General features: G+C 52.6%; 1 long non-coding RNA gene across 3 annotated transcripts; it reads right to left on the reverse strand.

The window, feature by feature from the left end:
• Window positions 1-371: 371 nt before the first annotated feature.
• Window positions 372-27,024, reverse strand: LOC135978274 (uncharacterized). Of its 3 annotated transcripts, XR_010595699.1 has the most exons (6): window positions 26,897-27,024; window positions 18,600-18,724; window positions 14,504-14,622; window positions 12,896-13,019; window positions 8,217-8,341; window positions 372-496 (listed from the first exon to the last, which is right to left on the reverse strand). It is a non-coding gene; the product is annotated as an uncharacterized LOC135978274 (long non-coding RNA). The 3 variants fall into 3 exon arrangements; XR_010595700.1 differs by lacking the exon at window positions 14,504-14,622; XR_010595702.1 differs by lacking the exon at window positions 12,896-13,019.
• Window positions 27,025-27,167: the final 143 nt, after the last annotated feature.

The raw sequence follows: 27,167 nt of genomic DNA on the forward strand, positions 1-27,167 counted from the left end.
GCCTGACACTTTGAAGGTTTGAGCTACTCTCTGTGGATCACCCCACTCAATGCATCCTCATTCTAGGAAGCAAGCGGGCTAGACAGTAAAACATCAGAGGCTGCTCCCAATGCTACACTCAGTGTTTCCAAAATTAGTAGACTTTATGGTCAGAAGAGACCTTTAGAGCATCTAATCTAACCCGCTGCATATCATAGGCTTACTGTATAGTACAATAGTTACTCTTTGGGCACACACATTCCAGAAAGGCATCTAGTCTTCATTCAATGACATCAAGAGATGGAGAATCCACCACTTTCCCTTTTAGTGAGGGCCAGGGGGCTCCATTTCCCCTTCCACTAGCTCCCCATTTACAGTGAGCCAGAGCAGTACCTGCAGCAGGGAGCGGGAGTTGCTGAAGGCCTCAGAGGAACAGCCCCTGCAGTGTCTCAGGCACCTGGCACAAGTGCCGGATGATGCGGAGCTGGTGCATCACTTTGGCCGTGACGTCCTCCTGCTGCAAGGGAACGAGAACCTGTCAGAGACTCAAAGGCCCCGAGGAATCAGGGGGAATTAAGGGCACCTGGAACCAGCAGAATTTCCACCCACCACCTGCCCACCGCTGAGGGATGAATTCACCTCCTGAACCCCAGAATGGAGTCTTCTTGTCCTTTCTAGTATCCTCCAGTGCCAACCCCCCTCCTTGTAGGATTAGCTCCTGCTACCTCCCCCTCAGTGTTCTTCACAGCTGTTCCATCTCCAAACCAAACCTCAAGTTATCAGAACTCTCTTCTGCACCCCCAACCAGGTTGGGCATCGAGGCGGCTCTAGCGGGGGGGGCAAGAGGGATTCTGCCAGAAGTGAAGTGGGTTGAGGGGAGGTTGAGATCTTGCCCCAAGTCATCCCAGACACTAATGCTAAGCCACAGGATGGCAGCATCTAGTGTCAGTGGAGTCCAAGCACTATTTCAACCATACAGTTTTGGATGAACTCCCCACAAGGGGAGGTGAAGAGCACCCCCAGCAACACACACACAAACACACACACACACACACCACTCCTGGTGGTGAAAGGGGAACAGGAGAAAGGACAAAAGAAGTAAGAGATGAAGAGAAAGGAAGGAGGGATGGAGGAAAAGGTAAAACGAAAAGGACAAACCCTAATGTCCCCAGTGATTCTACGGGACAAAATCCCAGGGAGGGAATAAAATTCTGCCATCTTAAACTACTGTTTTCCATGCCTAGAATTCAGCTGGCACCAGATGGATCAGACTGAGCAGGTTCCAAAACCTCTTGGAGGCTCTTACCTTCTAAATAGGGACGTCTGTTTTCTAGTAAAATCCGTCAAAAGGAAAGGAGAAAACTCGAAAGAGGCTCCTGCTCACACTCACATACGTCAACCCTAACACTCTCTCAGTCCTCAAAGAGAGACCTCGAGAAGGAGACTTGCTGAAGCAAAGCCACAGGGGTCTCTGAGGTTTCCCTGGCCCTGTGCTCCTGTCCTGCCAGGCTGATGTCAGCATCTCTCTCGGAGGTCACCACCTCCCTAACACCTTTGACCAATAGGCTGACGTCCTGCAAAAGGCCTTTGTGATATCACTGCCACACCCACCCTTCCCCGGAAGTGCTCATGTCCTGTTGCTGGGCTGACACTTTGAAGGTTTCAGCTACTCTCTGTGGATCACCCCACTCAATGCCTGTTCATTCTAGGAAGCAAGCCGGCTAGACGGTAAAACATCAGAGGCTGCTCCCAATGCTACACTCAGTGTTTCCAAAATTAGGGGACTTTATGGCCAGAAGAGACCTTTAGAGCATCTCATCTAACCCCTTGCATACCATAGGCTTCCTGTATAGTACAATAGTTACTTTTTGGGCACACACATTGCAGAAAGGCATCTAGTCTTCCTTCAATGACATCAAGAGATGGAGAATAAGACGGTTACTCACCGTTGTAACTGTTGTTCTTCGAGATGTGTTGCTCATATCCATTCCATTAGGTGTGTGCGCGCCGCGTGCACGATCGTCGGAAGATTTTCTACCCTAGCAACACCGGCGGGTCGGCTGTGGAGCCCCCTAGAGTGGCGCCTTCATGGCGCTGAATATATACCCCAGCCGACCCGGCGCCCCCTCAGTTCCTTCTTGCCGGCTACTCCGACAGTGGGGACGGGGGGGCGGGTTTGGAATGGATATGAGCAACACATCTCGAAGAACAACAGTTACAACGGTGAGTAACCGTCTTTTCTTCTTCGAGTGCTTGCTCATATCCATTCCATTAGGTGACTCCCAAGCCCAACTTAGGTGGTGGGGTCGGAGTGAGACATTGCTGTGTGCAAAACTGCTGATCCGAATGCAGCATCGTCCCTGGACTGCTGCACTAGTGCATAGTGCGCTGTAAACGTGTGGACTGATGACCAAACCGCAGCTCTACAAATGTCCTGGATCGGAACTTGAGCCAGGAAAGCCGTCGAGGAAGCTTGGGCCCTCGTGGAGTGAGCGGTGATGTGCGGTGCTGAGACACCTGCCAGGTCATAGCAAGTCCGGATGTAAGACGTAATCCAGGAGGATAGGCGTTGTGAGGAGACCGGTGAGCCTTTCATTCGGTCGGCCACTGCAACGAAGAGTTGCGTCGTCTTTCTAAAGTGCCTTGTGCGGTCAATATAGAAAGCCAGGGCCCTGCGCACGTCCAGAGAATGCAAACGTTGGTCCTGGCGAGTAGCATGTGGTTTAGGATGAAAGACCGGGAGAAATATATCCTGGTTGATATGAAATGGAGAAACCACCTTAGGGAGAAAGGCAGGATGTGGGCGAAGCTGCACTTTATCCTTATGGAAAACTGTGTAAGGGGGCTCGGATGTAAGCGCCCTGAGTTCAGAAACGCGCCTTGCTGAGGTGATGGCTACGAGGAAGGCTGTCTTCCAGGATAGGTACAGAAGTGAACAGGTGGCCAGTGGCTCGAATGGAGGACCTGTGAGCTTGGAGAGAACCAGGTTGAGGTCCCACGTCAGAACGGGCTGACGTTGTTGTGGATACATCCGGTCTAAGCCCTTGAGGAATCTAACGACCATCGGGTTAGAGAATACCGAGGATGCGAGTTCCCCTGGGTGAAAGGCCGATATAGCGGCCAGGTGAACTCTAATTGAAGATATCGCCAAACCCTGCTGTTTTAGGGAGAGGAGATATTCCAATATGAGAGGAATAGGTGCCTGTAACGGGGGCGTGGCTCGTTGTTCGCACCAACAGGAGAACCGCTTCCACTTGGCCAGGTACGTGGACCGTGTTGAGGGCTTCCTACTGCTCAGCAGAATCTGTTGGACAGAATGTGAGCATTGCTGCTCTACCTGGGTGAACCATGGAGCAGCCACGCCGTGAGGTGGAGTGATTGCAGGTCGGGGTGACGCAGCCGGCCGTGGTCCTGAGAGATGAGATCCGGACATAATGGAAGCGGGATCGGTGTCTGAACCGAGAGCTCCAACAGCGTGGTGTACCAATGTTGTCTCGGCCACGCTGGGGCGATCAGAATCACCTGTGCCTGGTCTCTGCGCAATTTGAGCAGTACCTTGTGGACGAGAGGAAACGGAGGGAAGGCATAAAACAGGTGGTCTTTCCAGGGAAGGAGAAACGCATCCGAGAGGGAGCCCGGAGCTCGACCTTGCAGGGAGCAGAACACGTGGCACTTCCTGTTGTCTCGAGATGCAAACAGGTCTATCTGGGGAAACCCCCACTTCTGGAAAACGGAATGTATGATGTCCGGACGGATAGACCACTCGTGAGTCTGAAAGGACCTGCTGAGTCGGTCCGCTAAAGTGTTCTGGACACCAGGGAGGAACGATGCCGTGAGATGGATTGAGTGGGCGATGCAGAAGTCCCACAGGCGAATGGCCTCTTGGCATAGAATTGACGAACGTGCTCCTCCTTGCTTGTTGATGTAAAACATGGCCGTGGTGTTGTCGATGAGAACTAACACACAGCGGCCACGTAGGAGATTGAGAAATGCCTGGCACGCCAGGCGCACCGCCATCAGTTCCCGAACATTGATGTGCAGGGCTAGCTGGGGTGCAGTCCACCGGCCCTGGGTATGGTGCTCGTTGAGATGGGCGCCCCAACCCAGAGATGAAGCGTCTGTGACCAGGTGCAGAGAGGGTTGTGGGGCGTGAAACGGCATCCCCTCGCAAACCACATTGTGATCTAGCCGCCATGTGAGGGAGGTCAGGACCGAGTTCGGGACCGTGACCACCATGTTCAGGCTGTCCCGATGTGGGCGGTATATCGATGACACCCAGGTCTGGAGTGGGCGAAGCCGAAGTCTGGCATGCCTGGTTACGTACGTGCAAGAAGCCATGTGACCCAGCAGGGTAAGGCACGACCTCACCGTGGTAGTTGGGAAGGCCTTGAGTCCTTGAATGAGGCTCGTGATGGTGCCAAAGCGGTTGTCTGGCAGGATGGCTTGTGCACGTCTGGAGTCTAGAACTGCACCGATGAATTCTATTCTCTGGGTAGGTTCTAGAGTAGATTTGTCCTTGTTGAGTAGGATGCCCAACTCGTTGAATGTGTGCACTATTATGTGGACGTGAGCTCGAGCTTGCTCTTTGGTGCGACCGCGTACTAGCCAGTCGTCTAGGTACGGGAACACCTGTATCCCTTGCCGACGAAGGTACGCTGCCACGACGGCCATACATTTCGTGAACACCCTTGGGGCCGAGGATAGGCCGAAGGGAAGGACTGCAAATTGGTAGTGCACCTTGCTTACCACGAATCGCAGGAAGCGTCTGTGAGGCGGGTAAATTGGGATGTGAAAGTATGCGTCTTTCATGTCGAGGGCGGCGAACCAGTCTCCAGGATCGAGGGAAGGGATAATGGCCCCCAGAGAGACCATGCGGAACTTCAACTTTACTACGAATTTGTTGAGTCCGCGCAAGTCCAAGATGGGTCGCAGACCTCCTTTGGACTTGGGAATGAGGAAGTAACGGGAATAGAATCCCCTGCCCCTCAACTCCACTGGAACCTCCTCTATGGCCCCCATAGCAAGGAGCGTGGAAACTTCCTGTATAAGAAGTTGCTCGTGAGAAGGGTCCCTGAAGAGGGACGGGGAAGGGGGGGAGGAGGAGGGGATTGAAGAAAACTGGATAGCATATCCCCTGTCCACCGTGCGAAGGACCCAACGGTCCGAGGTTATAAGGGACCAGGCACGGTGGAAATGGGAAAGGCGATCCCGAAAGGAGGGGGCTGGATCCTGGGGGATGACTGGGGCGCCGTCCTCGACCGCACCTTCAAAAGTTCTGCCTGGGGCCTGAAGGTGGTCTAGGAGGCCCTTGGTTCTGACCGGGTAGAGGGCCGGTCCACCTTCTTCTACCACCTCGCCCTCGCCTCCGGGCCGAGTCCTGTCTCTGACGAGGCGGGGGGGGTAGAAGCGCTGAGGCTGCGGTCTGAATGGCCTGCGCTGAGGGCCCACAACATGCATCCCCAGGGAACGCATGATCGTCCTGGAGTCCTTGAGGCTCTGCAAGCGAGAGTCCGTCTTTTCTGAAAACAACCCTTGTCCTTCGAAGGGTAGATCCTGCAGGGTTTGCTGCAGTTCCTGAGGCAGACCCGAAACCTGGAGCCAGGAGATCCTCCGCATAGCGATACCTGAGGCCAGGGTTCTCGCAGCAGAGTCCGCTATGTCTAAGGAGGCCTGTAAGGAGGTCCGAGCCACCTTCTTACCTTCCTCTACCAGGGCTCCAAACTCCTCCCTGGACTCTTGGGGAACCAACTCCTTGAACTTCCCCATAGAGTTCCAGGAGTTAAAGCTATAGCGGCTCAAGAGCGCCTGTTGGTTAGCCGCTCTAAGTTGCAGCCCTCCGGCTGAGTAAACTTTACGGCCGAATAAATCGAGGCGCTTGGCCTCCTTTGATTTGGGCGCTGCGGCCTGCTGACCGTGGCGCTCCCTTGCGTTCACTGATGCCACCACCAGTGAACACGGCTGGGGGTGGGTATACAAGTACCCGTAGTCTTTAGACGGGACAAAGTATTTCCTTTCCACCCCTCTCGCTGTGGGTGGGATAGAGGCAGGAGTCTGCCATATCGTAGATGCATTGGCTTGTATCGTGCGGATCAGGGGTAACGCCACCCTCGATGGGGCATCCGCTCCGAGGATATTCGCGATGGGGTCGTGCACCTCCACTATCTCCTCCGCCTGCAGGTCCATATTACGGGCCATCCTACGCAGAAGATCCTGGTGAGCCCGAAGATCTATTGGAGGTGGACCTGTGCACGATGTGCCCGCCACTGCCTCATCCGGAGAGGAAGAGGAAGATGCCTCCGGTGGAACAGGATCCAAGGGAGGGTCCTGGTCTCCCTGCTCCTGGGCCGGAGCATCACCTGCGCTTGAATCCAGGGCGTCAGGTGGTGCGGACACGGAAGCCTCCATGCCCCCTGGCGGAGGCCGAGAGATGGTGGACTCCGGGGCCCTTCTAGCAGAGTGACCGGAGCAACTGGAGCCCCTTGCGCCTGATGGTACGCCCACGGGGTCCAAAACGACCAGTGAGATGGGCCATGAGAATGGTCCTCTGTTATGTTCTGCCAATGGCCCAAGTCCTGTTCCTCGGCTTGCCCCTGAGGGGGGTATGCCGATCTCGAGAGGTTCTCCGAGGAGCGAGACACCGATCTCGATGGCCATGGCGGTGCCGAGAGCGTCGAGACGATTCCCGTGGGCTGCGGTGCCGCACGGTGCCAGTCCGGAGATGATCTATCTCTACGCGGTGCCGGCGATCGGTGCCGGGACCGCGACCGGTGCCGATGACCTCGTCGGTGCGGGAGTCGGATCTGGACCTCGACGAGGACCTGGAGTATGCCCGGTACCGGGAGCGGCCTCTCGACGTCGAGCGTCGACCGTAGCGGTGCCGAGAACTACGTCTCGACGTTGATCGGTGCCGACGATCATAGCGGTGCCGAGACGTAGAGCGGTGCCGCGAAGAAGATCTTGGCCGCGAGTACGACCGGTGCCGAGGTGATATTCGGTGCCGGGACTGTGAGCGGCGTGGGGACCTGCTTCGGGACCTGGATCGGTGCCGAGGTTCCAGCCCTTGCGATGGAGGGCGCATCAAGGCAGGTTTCCCCCTCGACTGGACCGGGCAAGTCAACGGTGCCGTCGGTGCCGGTGGTTGGGGCGGTGCCGGCTCCGTGAGAGCTATTAAGTCTCTCGCCGTCGCGAAGGTCTCTGGCGTCGACGGGAGGCACTGTATCACCACCGGCCTCGGTGGAGACACCATCGGCCTCGGCGCCGGAGTCGACGGTGCTGGAGGCACCTGTTTCCGCTGCTCCACCGGCGGACGCGGCTCTACCCCCGGCACTGGGGGAGCCAGCGTCTTCGGCACGGAGGTCCCCGTCTTATGGGCTTTTTTATGCCCTGGGGATAATGACCGGCGCCGAGGCACTTGCTGTGCTTGCGGTGCCGACGAGGTCCGGTGCCGGGGAGGCTTATCTGACGCCACTCGCGTGGTCGTCATAGCCGGTGCCGCCGGGGCACTGCGCACCGAGGCGCTAGGTGCCGGGGCCTGACTTGTAGATGGAGCGTCCGGACTAAGTGCCGCCTCCATCAGGAGTTGCCGGAGCCGAAAGTCCCGCTCCTTCTTGGTCCTTGGTCTGAAGGCCTTACAGATCTTGCACTTATCTGTTTGATGGGACTCTCCCAGGCACTTCAGACAGGAGTCGTGCGGGTCGCTCGTGGGCATAGGCTTAGCGCAGGAGGCGCACAGCTTGAAGCCGGGAGCGTTGGGCATGAGCTCGGCCCCGCGGCCGGGGGAGAAAGGGGGAGACGACCCCCTTAATCCCCTGAACTATTATAACAACTAGAACAACTTTTAAAACTATTGAACTATTTAACTATAAACACTAGGACTATAACTATAACTATAACTGCGAATAACTAACTAAGCTAGGGAGACTGGAGAACAGCTAAGCAGCGCTCCACAGTTCCAACGACCGTCAGGGGCGGTAAGAAGGAACTGAGGGGGCGCCGGGTCGGCTGGGGTATATATTCAGCGCCATGAAGGCGCCACTCTAGGGGGCTCCACAGCCGACCCGCCGGTGTTGCTAGGGTAGAAAATCTTCCGACGATCGTGCACGCGGCGCGCACACACCTAATGGAATGGATATGAGCAAGCACTCGAAGAAGAACCACCACTTTCCCTTTTAGTGAGTGCCACGGGGCTCCATTTCCCCTTCCACTAGCTCCCCATTTACAGTGAGCCAGAGCAGTACCTGCAGCAGGGAGCGGGAGTTGCTGATGGCCTCAGAGGCACAGCCCCTGCAGTGTCTCAGGAATCTGGCGCAAGTGCCGGATGATGCGGAGCTGGTGCATCACTTTTGGCCGTGACGTCCTCCTGCTGCAAGGGAACGAGAACCTGTCAGAGACTCAAACGCCCCGAGGAATCAGCGGGAATTAAGGGCACCTGGAACCAGCACTACTTCCACCCATCACCTGCCCACCACTGAGGGATAAATTCACCTCCTGAACCCCAGAATGGAGTCTTCTTGTCCTTTCTAGTATCCTCCAGTGCCAAATCCCCTCCTTGAAGGGTGAGCTACTGCTACCTCCCTCTCAGTGCCCTTGACAGATGTTCCACCACCAAACCACAGCTCAAGTTATCAGAACCCTCTTCTCCACCCCTACCCAGGTTGGCCAGGGAGGCGGCTCTAGCAGGGGTGGCAGGAGGGATTCTGCCAGCAGTGAAGTGGGTTCCGGGGAGGTTGATATCTTGCCCCAAGTCATCCCAGACACCAATGCTAATCCACACGATGGCAGCATCTAGTGTCAGTGGAGTCCAAGCACTATTTCAACCACACAGGTTTGGATGAACTCCCCACAAAGGGAGGTGAAGAGCACCCCCAGCAACACACAAACACACACAGACACACAAACCACTCCCGGTGGTGGGAGGGGAACAGGAGAAAGGACAAAAGAAGTAAGAGATGAAGAGAAAGGAAGGAGGGAGGGAGGAAAAGGTAAAATGAAAAGGACAAACACTAATGTCCCCAGTGATTCTACGGGACAAAATCACAGGGAGGGAATAAAATTCTGCCACCTTGAACTAGTGTTTTCCATGCTTAGAATTCAGCTGGCACCAGGTGTATCAGACTGAACAGGATACAAACCTCTCCGAGGCACTTACTTTCCTCAACGAGAGACCTCAAGGAGGAGACTTGCTGAAACAAAGCCAGAGGGGTCTCTGAGGTTTCCCTGGCCCTCATGTCAGCATCTCTCTCTGATGTCAGCATCTCTCTCTGAGGTCACCACCTCCCTAACACATTTGACCAATAAGCTGACGTCCTGCAAAAGGCCTTTGTGGTGTCACTGCCACACCCAACCAAACCCTGAAGTGCTAATGTCCTCCTGCTGGCCTGACACTTTGAAGGTTTGAGCTACTCTGTGTGAATCACCCCACTCAATGGGTCTTCATTCTAGGAAGCAAGCCGGCTAGACAATAAAACATCAGAGGCTGCTCCCAATGCTACACTCACTGTTTCCAAAATTATTACACTTTATGGCCAGAAGAGACCCTTAGAGCATCTCATCTAAGCCCCTGCATATCATGGGCTTCCTGTATAGTACAATAGTTACTTTTTGGGCACAAACATTCCAGAAAAGTATCTAGTCTAAATTAAATGACATTAACAGATGGAGAATCCATCACTTTCCCTTTTAGTGAGTGCAAGGGGGCTCCATTTCCCCTTCCACTAGCTCCCCATTTACAGTGAGCCAGAGCAGTACCTGCAGCAGGGAGCGGGAGTTGCTGATGGCCTCAGAGGCACAGCCCCTGCAGTGTCTCAGGAATCTGGCGCAAGTGCCGGATGATGCGGAGCTGATGCATCACTTTTGGCTGTGACGTCCTCCTGCTGCAAGGGAACGAGAACCTGTCAGAGACTCAAACGCCCCGAGGAATCAGGGGGAATTAAGGGAACCTGGAACCAGCAGTATTTCCACCCAGTACCTGCCCATCAATGAGAGATGAATTCACCTCCTGAACCCCAAAATGGAGTCTTCTTGTCCTTTCTAGAAACCTCCAGAGCCAACCCCCCTCCTTGTAGGGTGAGCTCCTGCTACCTCCTGCTCAGTGCCCTTCACAGATATTCCACCTCCAAACCACAGCTCAAGTCATCAGAACCCTCTTCTCCACCCCGACACAGGTTGGGCTGGGAGGCGGCTCTAACAGGGTGTGCAGGAGGGATTCTGACAGCAGTGAAGTGGGTTGCAGGGAGGTTGAGATCTTGACCCAAGTCATCCCAGACACTAATCCTAAGTCACACAATGGCAGCATCTACTGTCAGTGGGGTCCAAGCACTATTTCAACCCCACAGTTTTGGATCAACTCCCCACAAGGGGAGGAGAAGAGAACCATCAGCACCACACACACACACACACACACACACACACACACACACACACACACCACTCCTGGTGGTGTGAGGGGAACAAGAGAAAGGACAAAAGAAGTAAGAGATGAAGAGAAAGGAAGGAGGGATGGAGGAAAAGGGAAAAGGAAAAGGACAAACCCTAATGTCCCCATGTCGGACATCAGGAATGGTAACATACATAAGCCAGTATGTGAACACTTCAATCTCCCTGGTCATTCTATTACAGATTTAAAAGTCACTATCATTGAACAAAAAAACTTCAGAAACAGACTTCAAAGAGAAACAGCAGAACTAAAATTCATTTGCAAATTCAACACCATTAATCTGGGCTTGAATAGGGACTGGGAGTGGCTGGCTCACTACAGAAGCAGCTTTTCCTCTCCTGGAATTGACACCTCCTCATCTATTATTTGGAGTGGACTACATCCACCCTGATTTTTGAATTGGCCCTGTCAACACTGGTTCTCCACTTGTGAAGTAACTCCCTGCTCTCCATGTGTCAGTATATAATGCCTGCATCTGTAACTTTCACTCTATGCATCCGAAGAAGTGAGGTTTTTACTCACGAAAGCTTATGCCCAAATAAATCTGTTAGTCTTTAAGGTGCCACCAGACTCCTTGTTGTTTTCCTAATATCCCCAGTGATTCTACGGGACAAAATCCCAGGGAGGGAATAAAATTCTGCCACCTTAAACTAGTGTTTTCCATGCCTAGAATTCAGATGGCACCAGGTGGATCAGACTGAACAGGTTACAAACCTCTCCGAGGCACTTACTTTCTCAACAGGGACTTCTGTTTTCTAGTAAAATGGGTAAAAGGAAAGGAGACAACTCGAAAGAGGCTCCTGCTCTCACTCAAATACGTGAATCCTAATACTCTCTCAGTCCTCAAGAGAAACCTCGAGAAGGAGACTTGCTGAAGCAAAGCCACAGGGGTCTCTGAGGTTTCCCTGGCCATGCCCCCCTGTCCTGCCTCGCTGATGGCAGCATCTCTCTCTGAGTTTACCACCTCCCTAACACCTTTGACCAATATGCTGAGGTCCTGCAAAAGACCTTTGTGATATCACTGCCACACCCACCCATCCCCGGAAGTGCTAATGTCCTGCTGCTGGCCTGACACTATGAAGGTTTGAGCTACTCTCTGTGGATCACCCCACTCAATGCGTCTTCATTCTAGGAAGCAAGCCGGCTAGACAGTAAAACATCAGAGGCTGCTCCCAATGCTACACTCAGTGTTTCCAAAATTAGGAGACTTTATGGCCACAAGGGACCTTTAGAGCATCTCATCTAAGCCCCTGCATATCATAGGCTTCCTGTATAGTACAATAGTTACTCTTTGGGCACACACATTCCAGAAAGGCATCTAGTCTTCATTCAATGACATCAAGAGATGGAGAATCCACCACTTTCCCTTTTGGTGAGTGCCAGGGGGTTCCATTTCCCCTTCCACTAGCATCCCCTTTTACAGTGAGCCAGAGCAGTACCTGCAGCAGGGAGTGGGAGTTGCTGATGTCCACAGAGGCACAGCCCTTGCAGTGTCAACTTCCCACAAGGGGAGGTGAAGAGCACCCCCAGCAACACACACACACACACACCACTCCTGGTGGTGGGAGGGGAACAAGAGAAAGCAAGGAGGGATGGAGGAAAAGGTAAAACGAAAAGGACAAACCCTAATGTCCCCAGTGATTCTACGGCACAAAATCCCAGGTGGGCTATAAAATTCTGCCACCTTGAACTAGTGTTTTCCATGCCTAGAATTCAGCTGGCACCAGATGGATCAGACTGCAGACTGAGCAGGTTAAAAACCTCTCCAAGGTTCTTACCTTCTCAACAGGCACGTCTGTTTTCTAGTAAAATCAATAAAAGGAGAAACTCAAAAGAGGTTCCTCCTCGCACTCACATACTTGAACCCTAATACTCTCTGAGTCCTAAAAAGGGAGACCTCGAGAAGGAGACTTGCTAAAGCAAAGCCAAAGGGGTCTCTGAGGTTTCCCTGACCCTGCGCCCCTGTCCTGCCTGGCTGATGTCAGCATCTCTCTCTCAGGTAACCACCTCCCTAACACCTTTGACCCATAGGCTGAGGTCCAGGATAAGGCCTTTGTGATATCACTGCCACACCCAACCAAACCCTAAAGTGCTAATGTCCTGCTACTGGCCTGACACTTTGAAGGTTTGAGCTACTCTCTGTGGATCACCCCACTCAATGCATCCTCATTCTAGGAAGCAAGCGGGCTAGACAGTAAAACATCAGAGGCTGCTCCCAATGCTACACTCAGTGTTTCCAAAATTAGTAGACTTTATAGTCAGAAGAGACCTTTAGAGCATCTAATCTAACCCGCTGCATATCATAGGCTTACTGTATAGTACAATAGTTACTCTTTGGGCACACACATTCCAGAAAGGCATCTAGTCTTCATTCAATGATATCAAGAGATGGAGAATCCACCACTTTCCCTTTTAGTGAGGGCCAGGGGGCTCCATTTCCCCTTCCACTAGCTCCCCATTTACAGTGAGCCAGAGCAGTACCTGCAGCAGGGAGCGGGAGTTGCTGAAGGCCTCAGAGGAACAGCCCCTGCAGTGTCTCAGGCACCTGGCGCAAGTGCCGGATGATGCGGAGCTGGTGCATCACTTTGGCCGTGACGTCCTCCTGCTGCAAGGGAACGAGAACCTGTCAGAGACTCAAAGGTCCCGAGGAATCAGGGGGAATTAAGGGCACCTGGAACCAGCAGTATTTCCACCCACCACCTGCCCACCGCTGAGGGATGAATTCACCTCCTGAACCCCAGAATGGAGTCTTCTTGACCTTTCTAGTATCCTCCAGTGCCAACCCCCCTCCTTGTAGGATTAGCTCCTGCTACCTCCCCCTCAGTGTTCTTCACAGCTGTTCCACCTCCAAACCAAACCTCAAGTTATCAGAACCCTCTTCTGCACCCCCAACCAGGTTGGGCATCGAGGCGGCTCTAGCGGGGGGGCAGGAGGGATTCTGCCAGAAGTGAAGTGGGTTGAGGGGAGGTTGAGATCTTGCCCCAAGTCATCCCAGACACTAATGCTAAGCCACAGGATGGCAGCATCTAGTGTCAGTGGAGTCCAAGCACTATTTCAACCATACAGTTTTGGATGAACTCCCCACACGGGGAGGTGAAGAGCACCCCCAGCAACACACACACAAACACACCACTCCTGGTGGTGAAACGGGAACAGGAGAAAGGACAAAAGAAGTAAGAGATGAAGAGAAAGGAAGGAGGGATGGAGGAAAAGGTAAAACGAAAAGGACAAACCCTAATGTCCCCAGTGATTCTACGGGACAAAATCCCAGGGAGGGAATAAAATTCTGCCATCTTAAACTACTGTTTTCCATGCCTAGAATTCAGCTGGCACCAGATGGATCAGACTGAGCAGGTTCCAAAACCTCTTGGAGGCTCTTACCTTCTAAATAGGGACGTCTGTTTTCTAGTAAAATCCGTCAAAGGAAAGGAGAAAACTCGAAAGAGGCTCCTGCTCACACTCACATACGTCAACCCTAACACTCTCTCGGTCCTCAAAGAGAGACCTCGAGAAGGAGACTTGCTGAAGCAAAGCCATAGGGGTCTCTGAGGTTTCCCTGGCCCTGTGCTCCTGTCCTGCCAGGCTGATGTCAGCATCTCTCTCGGAGGTCACCACCTCCCTAACACCTTTGACCAATAGGCTGACGTCCTGCAAAAGGCCTTTGTGATATCACTGCCACACCCACCCTTCCCCGGAAGTGCTCATGTCCTGCTGCTGGCCTGACACTTTGAAGGTTTCAGCTACTCTCTGTGGATCACCCCACTCAATGCCTGTTCATTCTAGGAAGCAAGCCGGCTAGACGGTAAAACATCAGAGGCTGTTCCCTATGCTACACTCAGTGTTTCCAAAATTAGGGGACTTTATGGCCAGAAGAGACCTTTAGAGCATCTCATCTAACCCCTTGCAAACCATAGGCTTGCTGTATAGTAAAATAGTTACTTTTTGGGCACACACATTGCAGAAAGGCATCTAGTCTTCCTTCAATGACATCAAGAGTTGGAGAATCCACCACTTTCCCTTTTAGTGAGTGCCAGGGGGCTCCATTTCCCCTTCCACTAGCTCCCCATTTACAGGGAGACAGAGCAGTACCTGCAGCAGGGAGCGGGAGTTGCTGAAGGCCTCAGAGGCGCAGCCCCTGCAGTGTCTCAGGCACCTGGCGCAAGTGGCGGATGCTGCGGGTGCATCACTTTGGCCGTGACGTCCTCCTGCTGCAAGGGAACGAGAACCTGTCAGAGACTCAAACGCCCCGAGGAATCAGGGGGAATTAAGGACACCGGGAACCAGCAGTATTTCCACTCAGCACCTGCCCACCACTGAGGGATGAATTCACCTCCTCAACCCCAGAATGGAGTCTTCTTGTCCTTTCTAGTAACCTCCAGTGCCAAATCCCCTCCTTGAAGGGTGAGCTGCTGCTACCTCCCCCTCAGTGCCCTTGACAGCTGTTCCACCACCAAACCACAGCTCAAGTTATCAGAACCCTCTTCTCCACCCCCACCCAGGTTGGCCAGGGAGGCGGCTCTAGCAGGGGGGGCAGGAGGGATTCTGGCAGCAGTGAAGTGGGTTCCGGGGAGGTTGAGATCTTGCCCCAAGTCATCCCAGATACCAATGCTAATCCACACGATGGCAGCATCTAGTGTCAGTGGAGTCCAAGCACTATTTCAACCACACAGGTTTGGATGAACTCCCCACAAAGGGAGGTGAAGAGCACCCCCAGCAACACACAAACACACACACACACACAAACCACTCCCGGTGGTGGGAGGGGAACAGGAGAAAGGACAAAAGAAGTAAGAGATGAAGAGAAAGGAAGGAGGGAGGGAGGAAAAGGTAAAACAAAAAGGACAAACCCTAATGTCCCCAGTGATTCTACGGGACAAAATCACAGGGAGGGAATAAAATTCTGCCACCTTAACCTAGTGTTTTCCATGCCTAGAATTCAGCTGGCACCAGATGGATCAGACTGAGCAGGTTCCAAAACCTCTTGGAGCCTCTTACCTTCTAAATAGGGACGTCTGTTTTCTAGTAAAATCCGTCAAAGGAAAGGAGAAAACTCCAAAGAGGCTCCTGCTCGCACTCACACATGTGAACACTAATACTCTCTCAGTCCTCAAAGAGAGACCTCGAGAAGGAGACTTGCTGAAGCAATAACAGACACTTGGTGGGATAACTCACATGACTGGAGTACTGTCATGGATGGATATAAACTGTTCAGGAAGGACAGGCAGGGCAGAAAAGGTGGGGGAGTTGCATTGTATGTAAGAGAGGAGTATGAGTGCTCAGAGGTCCGGTATGAAACTGTAGAAAAACCTGAGAGTCTCTGGATAAAGTTGAGAAGTGTGAGCAACAAGGGGGATGTCTCGGTTGGAGTCTGGTATAGACCACCAGACCAGGGGGATGAGGTGGACGAGGCTTTCTTCTGGCAACTAGCAGAAGTTGCTAGATCGCAGGCCCTGGTTCTCATGGGAGACTTTAATCACCCTGATATCTGCTAGGAGAGCAATACAGCGGTGCACAGACAATCCAGGAAGTTTTTGGAAAGTGTAGGGCACAATTTCCTGGTGCAAGTGCTGGAGGAACCAACTAGGGGCAGAGCTTTTCTCGACCTGCTGCTCACAAACAGGGAAGAATTAGTAGGGGAAGCAAAAGTGGATGGGAACCTGGGAGGCAGGTGCTAAAGGACTTGGCGGATGAGATTGCACAGCCATTAGCCATTATTTTTGAAAACTCATGGCGATCGAGGGAGGTCCCGGATGACTGGAAAAAGGCTAATGTAGTGCCCATCTTTAAAAAAGGGAAGGAGGAGGATCCGGGGAACTACAGGCCAGTCAGCCTCACCTCAGTCCCTGGAAAAATCATGGAGCAGGTCCTCAAGGAATCAATTATGAAACACTTAGAGGAGAGGAAAGTGATCAGGAACAGTCAGCATGGATTCACCAAGGGGAAGTCGTGCCTGACTAACCTAATTGCCTTCTATGATGAGATAACTGGCTCTGTGGATGAGGGGAAAGCAGTGGATGTGTTATTCCTTGACTTTAGCAAAGCTTTTGATACGCTCTCCCACAGTATTCTTGCCACCAAGTTAAAGAAGTATGGGCTGGATGAATGGACTGTAAGGTGGATAGAAAGCTGGCTGGATCGTCGGGCTCAACGGGTAGTGATCAATGGCTCCATGTCTAGTCGGCAGCCGGTTTCAAGCGGAGTAGTGCCCCAAGGGTCGGTCCTGGGGCCGGTTTTGTTTAATATCTTTATTAATGATCTGGAGGATGGTGTGGACTGCACTCTCAGCAAGTTTGCAGATGACACTAAACTAGGAGGTGTGGTAGATACGCTAGAGGGTAGGGATCGGATACAGAGGGACCTAGACAAATTAGAGGATTGGGCCAAAAAAAACCTGATGAAGTTCAACAAGGACAAGTGCAGAGTCCTGCACTTAGGACGGAAGAATCCCATGCACTGCTACAGACTAGGGACAGAATGGCTAGGTAGCAGTTCTGCAGAAAAGGACCTAGGGGTCACAGTGGACGAGAAGCTGGATATGAGTCAACAGTGTGCTCTTGTTGCCAAGAAGGCTAACGGCATTTTGGGCTGTATAAGTAGGGGCATTGCCAGCAGATCGAGGAACGTGATCGTTCCCCTTTATTCGACATTGGTGAGGCCTCATCTGGAATACTGTGTCCAGTTTTGGGCCTGTGGAAGCAGAGAAAGAGCTCACAGGAAGGGGATGCAATGCATGACAGTTCGTTAGCAAGAGTTAGGCTAACTGTAACCCTAATAACGCGAGATTTGTAGAAGCGAGGAATGTGTGAGGCGGGTGAGAAAGAACTGTGTAAGAAGTCATTATGACCTGGTATAGATAAGGTGTAGAAGACCTTGTGTAGATAAGGTATAGAAAATATTGTAAGTTGGCAAGAGTCAAAACAAGTGAAGAAATGAGATATCAAGATGGCCTATGTATAAACAAAACGCAGCTGTCCCTCGTTATTTCTGTAATGAAAGGTATAAATGCTTGCTGTAATTAGTTACCTGGGAGAGACCTGCTTAGCTCTCTCCCTCTGGGCAATTGTGAGAGTTAATAAAGCATCTGACTTGCTGTACCTAAACAAATAGTGAGAACTCTGTTTTTCTCCGACAGGCCCCACACTACAAGAAGGATGTGGAAAAATTGGAAAGAGTCCAGTGGAGAGCAACAAAAATGATTAGGGGTCTGGAGCACATGACTTATGAGGAGAGGCTGAGGGAACTGGGATTGTTTAGTCTCCAGAAGAGAAGAATGAGGGGGGATTTGATAGCAGCCTTCAACTACCTGAAGGGGGGTTCCAAAGAGGATGGAGCTCGGTTGTTCTCAGTGGTGGCAGATGACAGAACAAGGAGCAATGGTCTCAAGTTGCAGTGGGGGAGGTCCAGGTTGGATATTAGGAAACACTATTTCACTAGGAGGGTGGTGAAGCACTGGAATGCGTTAACTAGGGAGGTGATGGAGTCTCCTTCCTTGGAGGTTTTTAAGGCCCGGCTTGACAAAGCCCTGGCTGGGATGATTTAGTTGGGAATTGGTCCTGCTTTGAGGACGGGGTTGGAGTAGATGACCTCTTGAGGTCCCTTCCAACCCTGATATTCTATGATTCTATGAAAGTCACAGGGGTCTCTGAGGTTTCCCTGGCCCTAAGCCCCTGTCCTGCCTGGCTGATGTCAGCATCTCTCTCGGAGGTCACCACCTCCCTAACACCTTTGACCAATAGGCTGAGGTCCTGAAAAGGCCTTTGTGATATCACTGCCACACCCACACATCCCCGGAAGTGCTAATGTCCTGCTGCTGGCCTGACACTTTGAAGGTTTGAGCTACTCTGTGTGGATCACCCCACTCAATGCGTCTTCATTCTAGGAAGCAAGCGGGCTAGACAGTAAAACATCAGAGGCTGCTCCCAATACTACACTCAGTGTTTCCAAAATTTGTAGACTTTATGGCCACAAGAGACCTTTAGAGCATCTCATCTAACCCCTTGCATACCATAGGCTTGCTGTATAGTACAATAGTTACTTTTTGGGCACACACATTCCAGAAAGGCATCTAGTCTTCCTTCAATGACATCAAGAGATGGAGAATCTACCACTTTCCCTTTTAGTGAGTACCAGGGGGCTCTATTTCCCCTTCCACTAGCTCCCCATTTACAGTGAGCCAGAGCAGTACCTGCAGCAGGGAGCGGGAGTTGCTGATGGCCTCAGAGGCACAGCCCCTGCAGTGTCTCAGGAATCTGGCGCAAGTGCCGGATGATGCGGAGCTGGTGCATCACTTTTGGCCGTGACGTCCTCCTGCTGCAAGGGAACGAGAACCTGTCAGAGACTCAAACGCCCCGAGGAATCTGGAGGAATTAAGGGCACCTGGAACCAGCAGTATTTCCACCCAGCACCTGCCGACCACTGAGGGATAAATTCACCTCCTGAACCCCAGAATGGAGTCTTCTTGTCCTTTCTAGTAACCTCCAGTGCCAAGCCCCCTCCTTGAAGGATGAGCTCCTGCTATCTCCCCCTCAGTGCCCTTGACAGCTGTTCCACCTCCAAACCACAGCTCAAGTTATTAGTACCTTTGGACACAGACTGGCTAACCTAGTGAGGAGGGCTTTAAACTAGGTTCGACGGGGACAGGTGAGCAAAGCCCACAGGTAAGTGGGGAAAATGGAGACCGGGGAGATGGGTCAAAAACGAGAGGGAGTGTGGGCTATATTGTCAGAGGGAAAGGAGGGTCAGGACAAAACTGGGAGGAAAGATCAAACCAGTATCTTAGATGCCTATATACAAATGCGAGAAGTATGGGGAATAAGCAGGAAGAACTGGAAGTGCTAATAAATAAATACAACTATGACATTGTTGGCATCACTGAAACTTGGTGGGATAATACACGTGATTGGAATGTTGGTGTGGATGGGTACAGCTTGCTCAGGAAGGATAGACAGGGGAAAAAGGGAGGAGGTGTTGCCTTGTATATTAAAAATGTACACACTTGGACTGAGGTAGAGATGGACATAGGAGACGGAAGTGTTGAGAGTCTCTGGGTTAGGCTAAAAGGGGTAAAAAGCAAGGGAGATGTCATGCTAGGAGTCTACTACAGGCCACCTAACCAGGTGGAAGAGGTGGATGAGGCTTTTTTTAAGCAACTAACAAAATCATCCAAAGCCCAAGATTTGGTGGTGATGGGGGACTTCAACTATCCGGCTATATGTTGGGAAAATAACACAGCGGGGCACAGACTATCCAACAAATTCCTGGACTGCATTGGAGACAACTTTTTATTTCAGAAGGTTGAAAAAGCTACTGGGGGGAAGCTGTTCTAGACTTGATTTTAACAAATAGGGAGGAACTCGTTGAGAATTTGAAAGTAGAAGGCAGCCTGGGTGAAAGTGATCATGAAATCATAGAGTTTGCAATTCTAAGGAAGGGTAGAAGGGAGAACAGCAAAATAGAGACAATGGATTTCAGGAAGGCAGATTTTGGTAAGCTCAGAGAGCTGATAGGTAAGGTCCCATGGGAATCAAGACTGAGGGGAAAAACAACTGAGGAGAGTTGGCAGTTTTTCAAAGGGACACTATTAAGGGCCCAAAAGCAAGCTATTCCGCTGGTTAGGAAAGATAGAAAATGTGGCAAAAGACCACCTTGGCTTAACCATGAGATCTTGCATGATCTAAAAAATAAAAAGGAGTCATATAAAAAATGGAAACTGGGACAGATTACAAAGGATGAATATAGGCAAACAACACAGGAATGCAGGGGCAAGATTAGAAAGGCAAAGGCACAAAATGAGCTCAAACTAGCTACGGGAATAAAGGGAAACAAGAAGACTTTTTATCAATACATTAGAAGCAAGAGGAAGACCAAAGACAGGGTAGGCCCACTGCTTAGTGAAGAGGGAGAAACAGTAACAGGAAACTTGGAAATGGCGGAGATGCTTAATGACTTCTTTGTTTCGGTCTTCACCGAGAAGTCTGAAGGAATGCCTAACATAGTGAATGCTAATGGGAAGGGGGTAGGTTTAGCAGATAAAATAAAAAAAGAACAAGTTAAAAATCACTTAGAAAAGTTAGATGCCTGCAAGTCACCCGGGCCTGATGAAATGTATCCTGGAATACTCAAGGAGCTAATAGAGGAGGTATCTGAGCCTCTAGCTATTATCTTTGGAAAATCATGGGAGACGGGAGAGATTCCAGAAGACTGGAAAAGGGCAAATATAGTGCCCATCTATAAAAAGGGAAATAAAAACAACCCAGGAAACTACAGACCAGTGAGTTTAACTTCTGTGCCAGGGAAGATAACGGAGCAAGTAATTAAGGAAATCATCTGCAAACACTTGGAAGGTGGTAAGGTGATAGGGAACAGCCATCATGGATTTGTGAAGAACAAATCACGTCAAACCAATCTGATAGCTTTCTTTGATAGGATAACGAGCCTTGTGGATAAGGGTGAGGCTGTGGATGTGGTATACCTAGACTTTAGTAAGGCATTTGATACGGTCTCGCATGATATTCTTATTGATAAACTAGGCAAATACAATTTAGATGGGGCTACTATAAGGTGGGTGCATAACTGGCTGGATAACCGTACTCAGAGAGTTGTTATTAATAGTTCCCAATCCTGCTGGAAAGCCATAACGAGTGGGGTATCGCAGGGGTCTGTTTTGGGACCGGCGCTGTTCAATATCTTCATCAACGACTTAGATATTGGCATAGAAAGTACGCTTATTAAGTTTGCGGATGATACCAAACTGGGAGGGATTGCAACTGCTTTGGAGGACAGGGTCATAATTCAAAATGATCTGGACAAATTGGAGAAATGGTCTGAGTTAAAGAGGATGAAGTTTAACAAAGACAAATGCAAAGTGCTCCACTTAGGAAGGAACAATCAGTTTCACACATACAGAATGGCAGTGGTGTTGTCGATGAGAACTAACACACAGCGGCCACGTAGGAGATTGAGAAATGCCTGGCACGCCAGGCGCACCGCCATCAGTTCCCGAACATTGATGTGCAGGGCTAGCTGGGATGCAGTCCACAGGCCCTGGGTATGGTGTTCGTTGAGATGGGCGCCCCAACCCAGAGATGAAGCGTCTGTGACCAGGTGCAAAGAGGGTTGTGGGGCGTGAAATGGTATCCCCTCGCAAACCACCTTGTGATCTAGCCACCATGTGAGGGAGGTCAGGACCGAGTTCGGGACTGTGACCACCATATTCAGGCTGTCCCGATGTGGGCGGTATATTGATGACACCCAGGTCTGGAGTGGGCGAAGCCGAAGTCTGGCATGCCTGGTTACGTGCGTGCAGGAAGCCATGTGACCCAGCAGGGTAAGGCACGACCTCACCGTGGTAGTTGGGAAGGCCTGGAGCCCTTGAATGAGGCTCGTGATGGTGCCAAAGCGGTTGTCTGGCAGGATGGCTTGTGCACGTCTGGAGTCTAGAACTGCGCCGATGAATTCTATTCTCTGGGTAGGTTCCAGAGTGGATTTGTCCTTGTTGAGCAGGATGCCCAACTCGTTGAATGTGTGCACTATTATGTGGACGTGAGCTTGAACTTGTTCTTTGGTGCGACCGCGTACCAGCCAGTCGTCTAGGTACGGGAACACCTGTATCCCTTGCCGACGAAGGTACGCTGCCACGACAGCCATACATTTCGTGAACACCCTTGGGGCCGAGGATAGGCCGAAGGGAAGGACTGCAAATTGGTAGTGCACCTTGCTTACCACGAACCGCAGGAAGCGTCTGTGAGGCGGGTAAATTGCTATGTGAAAGTATGCATCTTTTATGTCGAGGGCGGCGAACCAGTCTCCAGGATCGAGGGAAGGGATAATGGTCCCCAAAGGGACCATGCGGAACTTCAACTTTACTACGAATTTGTTGAGTCCGCGCAAGTCCAAGATGGGTCGCAGACCTCCTTTGGACTTGGGAATGAGGAAGTAACGGGAATAGAATCCCCTGCCCCTTAACTCCACTGGAACCTCCTCTATGGCCCCCATAGCAAGGAGCGTGGAAACTTCCTGTATAAGAAGTTGCTCGTGAGAAGGGTCCCTGAAGAGGGACGGGGAAGGGGGGGAGGAGGGGGGAATTGAGGAAAACTGGATAGCATATCCCCTGTCCACAGTGCGAAGGACCCAACGGTCCGAGGTTATAAGGGACCAGGCATGGTGGAAATGGGAAAGGCGATCCCGAAAGGATGGGGCTGGATCCTGTGGGATGACTGGGGCGCCGTCCTCGACCGCACCTTCAAAAGTTCTGCCTGGGGCCTGAAGGTGGTCTAGGTGGCCCCTGGTTCTGACCAGGTTGAGGGCCGGTCCACCTTCTTCTACCACCTCGCCCTCGCCTCCGGGCCGAGTCCTGTCTCTGACGAGGCGGGGGGGGGTAGAAGCGCTGAGGCTGCGGTCTGAATGGCCTGCGCTGAGGGCCCACAACATGCATCCCCAAGGAACGCATGATCGTCCTGGAGTCCTTGAGGCTCTGCAGGCGAGAGTCCGTCTTTTCTGAAAACAACCCTTGTCCTTCAAAGGGCAGATCCTGCAGGGTTTGCTGCAGTTCCTGAGGCAGACCCGAAACCTGGAGCCAGGAGATCCTCCGCATAGTGATACCTGAGGCCAGGGTTCTCGCAGCAGAGTCCGCTATGTCTAAGGAGGTCTGTAAGGAGGTCCGAGCCACCTTCTTACCCTCCTCCACCAGGGCTCCAAACTCCTCCCTGGACTCTTGGGGAACCAACTCCTTGAACTTCCCCATAGAGTTCCAGGAGTTAAAGCTATAGCGGCTCAAGAGCGCCTGTTGATTAGCCGCTCTAAGTTGCAGCCCTCCGGCTGAGTAAACTTTACGGCCGAATAAATCGAGGCGTTTAGCCTCCTTCGATTTGGGCGCTGCGGCCTGCTGACCGTGGCGCTCCCTTGCGTTCACTGATGCCACCACCAGTGAACACGGCTGGGGGTGGGTATACAAGTACCCGTAGTCTTTAGACGGGACAAAGTATTTTCTTTCCACCCCTCTCGCTGTGGGTGGGATAGAGGCAGGAGTCTGCCATATCGTAGATACATTGGCTTGTATCGTGCGGATCAGGGGTAACGCCACCCTCGATGGGGCATCCGCTCCGAGGATATTCACGATGGGGTCGTGCACCTCCACTATCTCCTCCGCCTGCAGGTCCATATTACGGGCCATCCTACGCAGAAGATCTTGGTGAGCCCGAAGATCTATTGGAGGTGGACCTGTGCACGATGTGCCCGCCACTGCCTCATCCGGAGAGGAAGAGGAAGATGCCTCCGGTGGAACAGGATCCAAGGGAGGGTCCTGGTCTCCCTGCTCCTGGGCCGGAGCATCACCTGCGCTTGAGTCCAGGGCGTCAGGTGGTGCGGACACGGAAGCCTCCATGCCCCCTGGCGGAGGCCGAGAGATGGTGGACTCCGGGGCCCTTCTAACAGAGTGACCGGAGCGAGAGGTCGAAGCAACTGGAGCCCCTTGCGCCTGATGGTACGCCCACGGGGTCCAAAACGACCAGTGAGATGGGCCATGAGAATGGTCCTCTGTTATATTCTGCCAATGGCCCAAGTCCTGTTCCTCGGCTTGCCCCTGAGGGGGGTATGCCGATCTCGAGAGGTCCTCCGAGGAGCGAGACCCCGATCTCGATGGCCATGGCGGTGCCGAGAGCGTCGAGACGATTCCCGTGGGCTGCGGTGCCGCACGGTGCCGGTCTGGAGATGATCTATCTCCACGCGGTGCCGGCGATCGGTGCCGGGACCGCGACCGGTGCCGATGACCTCGTCGGTGCTGGGAGTCGGATCTGGACCTCGACGAGGACCTGGAGTATGCCCGGTACCGGGAGCGGCCTCTCGACGTCGAGCGGCGACCGTAGCGGTGCCGAGAACTACGTCTCGACGTTGATCGGTGCCGACGATCATAGCGGTGCCGAGACGTAGAGCGGTGCCGCGAAGAAGATCTTGGCCGCGAGTACGACCGGTGCCGAGGTGATATTCGGTGCCGGGACTGCGAGCGGCGTGGGGACCTGCTTCGGGACCTGGATCGGTGCCGAGGTTCCAGCCCTTGCGATGGAGGGCGCATCAAGGCAGGTTTCCCCTTCGACTGGACCGGGTGAGGCAACGGTGCCGTCGGTGCCGGTGGTTGAGGCGGTGCCGGCTCCGTGAGAGCTATTAAGTCTCTCGCCGCCGCGAAGGTCTCTGGCGTCGACGGGAGGCACTGTATCACCGCCGGCCTCGGTGGAGACGCCGTCTGCACCGGACTCAACGGCCTCGGCGCCGGAGTCGACGGTGCTGGAGGCACCTGTTTCCGGTGCTCCACCGGCGTACGCGGCTCTACCCCCGGCACTGGGGGAGCCAGCGTCTTCGGCACGGAGGTCCCCGTCTTATGGGCTTTTTTATGCCCTGGGGATAATGACCGGCGCCGAGGCACTTGCTGTGCTTGCGGTGCAGACGAGGTCCGGTGCCGGGAAGGCTCATCTGACGCCACTCGCGTGGTCGTCATGGCCGGTGCCGCCGGGGCACTGCGCACCGAGGCGCTAGGTGCCGGGGCCTGACTTGTAGATGGAGCGTCCGGACTAAGTGCCGCCTCCATCAGGAGTTGCCGGAGCCGAAAGTCCCGCTCCTTCTTGGTCCTTGGTCTGAAGGCCTTACAGATCTTGCACTTATCTGTTTGATGGGACTCTCCCAGGCACTTCAGACAGGAGTCGTGCGGGTCGCTCGTGGGCATAGGCTTAGCGCAGGAGGCGCACAGCTTGAAGCCGGGAGCGTTGGGCATGAGCCCGGCCCCGCGGCCGGGGGAGAAAGGGGGAGACGACCCCCTTAATCCCCTGAACTATTATAACAACTAGACAACTTTTAAAACTATTGAACTATTTAACTATAAACACTAGGACTATAACTATAACTATAACTGCGAATAACGAACTAAGCTAGGGAGAGTGGAGAACAGCTAAGCAGCGCTCCACAGTTCCAACGACCGTCAGGGGCGGTAAGAAGGAACTGAGGGGGCGCCGGGTCGGCTGGGGTATATATTCAGCGCCATGAAGGCGCCACTCTAGGGGGCTCCACAGCCGACCCGCCGGTGTTGCTAGGGTAAAAATCTTCCGACGATCGTGCACGCGGCGCGCACACACCTAATGGAATGGATATGAGCAAGCACTCGAAGAAGAATGGAGTCTTCTTGTCCTTTCTAGTAACCTCCAGTGCCAACCCACCACCTTGTAGGGTGAGCTCCTGCTACCTCCCCCTCAGTACCCTTGACAGCTGTTCTACCTCCAAACCACAGCTCAAGTTATCAGAACCCTCTTCTCCACCCCAACCCAGGTTGCGCAGGGAGGCGGCCGTAGCAGGGGGGGCAGGAGGGATTCTGCCAGCAGTGAAGTGGGTTGCGGGGAAGTTGAGATCTTGCCCCAAGTTGTCCCAGACACTAATGCTAAGCCACAGGATGGCAGCATCTAGTGTCAGTGGAGTCCAAGCACTATTTGAACCCGACAGTTTTGGATCAACTTCCCACAAGGGGAGGTGAAGAGCACCCCCAGCAACACACACACCACTCCTGGAGGTGGGAGGGGAACAAGAGAAAGGACAAAAGAAGTAAGAGATGAAGAGAAAGGAAGGAGGGATGGAGGAAAAGGTAAAACGAAAAGGACAAACCCTAATGTCCCCAGTGATTCTACCAGACAAAATCCCAGGGAGGGATTAAAATTCTGCCACCTTGAACTAGTGTTTTCCATGCCGAGAATTCAGCTGGCACCAGATGGATCAGACTGAGCAGGTTCCAAAACCTCTTGGAGGCTCTTACCTTCTAATTTTCAAGTAAAATCAGTAAAAGGAAAGGAGAAAACTCGAAAGAGGCTCCTGCTCGCACTCACATACGCCAACCCTAACACTCTCTCAGTCCTCAAAAAGAAACCTTGAGAAGGAGACTTGCTGAAGCAAAGCCACAGGGGTCTCTGAGGTTTCCCTGGTCGTAAGCCCCTGTCCTCCCTGGCTGAAGACAGCATCTCTCTCTGAGGTCACCACCTCCCTAACACCTTTGACCAGTACGCTGAGGTCCTTGAAAAAGCCTTTGTGATATCACTGCCACACCCAACCAAACCCTAAAGTGCTCATGTCCTGCTGCTGGCCTGACACTTTGAAGGTTTGAGCTACGCTCTGTGGATCACACCACAAAATTCGTCTTCATTCTAGGAAGCAAGCTAGCTAGACAGTAAAACATCAGAGGCTGCTCCCAATGCTACACTCAGTGTTTCCAAAATTAGTAGACTTTATGGCCACAAGAGACCTTTAGAGCATCTAATCTAAGCCCCTGCATATCATAGGCTTCCTGTATAGTACAATAGTTACTCTTTGGGCACACACATTCCAGAAAGGCATCTAGTCTTCATTCAATGACATCAAGAGATGGAGAATCCACCACTTTCCCTTTTAGTGAGGGCCAGGGGGCTCCATTTCCCCTTCCACTAGCTCCCCATTTACAGTGAGCCAGAGCAGTACCTGCAGCAGGGAGAGGGAGTTGCTAAGGCCTCAGAGGAACAGCCCCTGCAGTGTCTCAGGCACATGGCGTAAGTGCCGGATGATGCGGAGCTGGTGCATCCCTTTGGCCGTGAGGTCCTCCTGCTGCAAGGGAACGAGAACCTGTCAGAGACTCAAATGCCCCGAGGAATCAGGGGCAATTAAGGACACCTGGAACCAGCAGTATTTACACCCAGCGCCTGCCCACCACTGAGGGATGAATTCACCTCCTGAACCCCAGAATGGAGTCGTC

Source organism: Chrysemys picta, unplaced genomic scaffold (genome assembly GCF_011386835.1).
Source record: "Chrysemys picta bellii isolate R12L10 unplaced genomic scaffold, ASM1138683v2 scaf201, whole genome shotgun sequence".
Classification (NCBI taxonomy): Eukaryota; Metazoa; Chordata; order Testudines; family Emydidae; genus Chrysemys; species Chrysemys picta.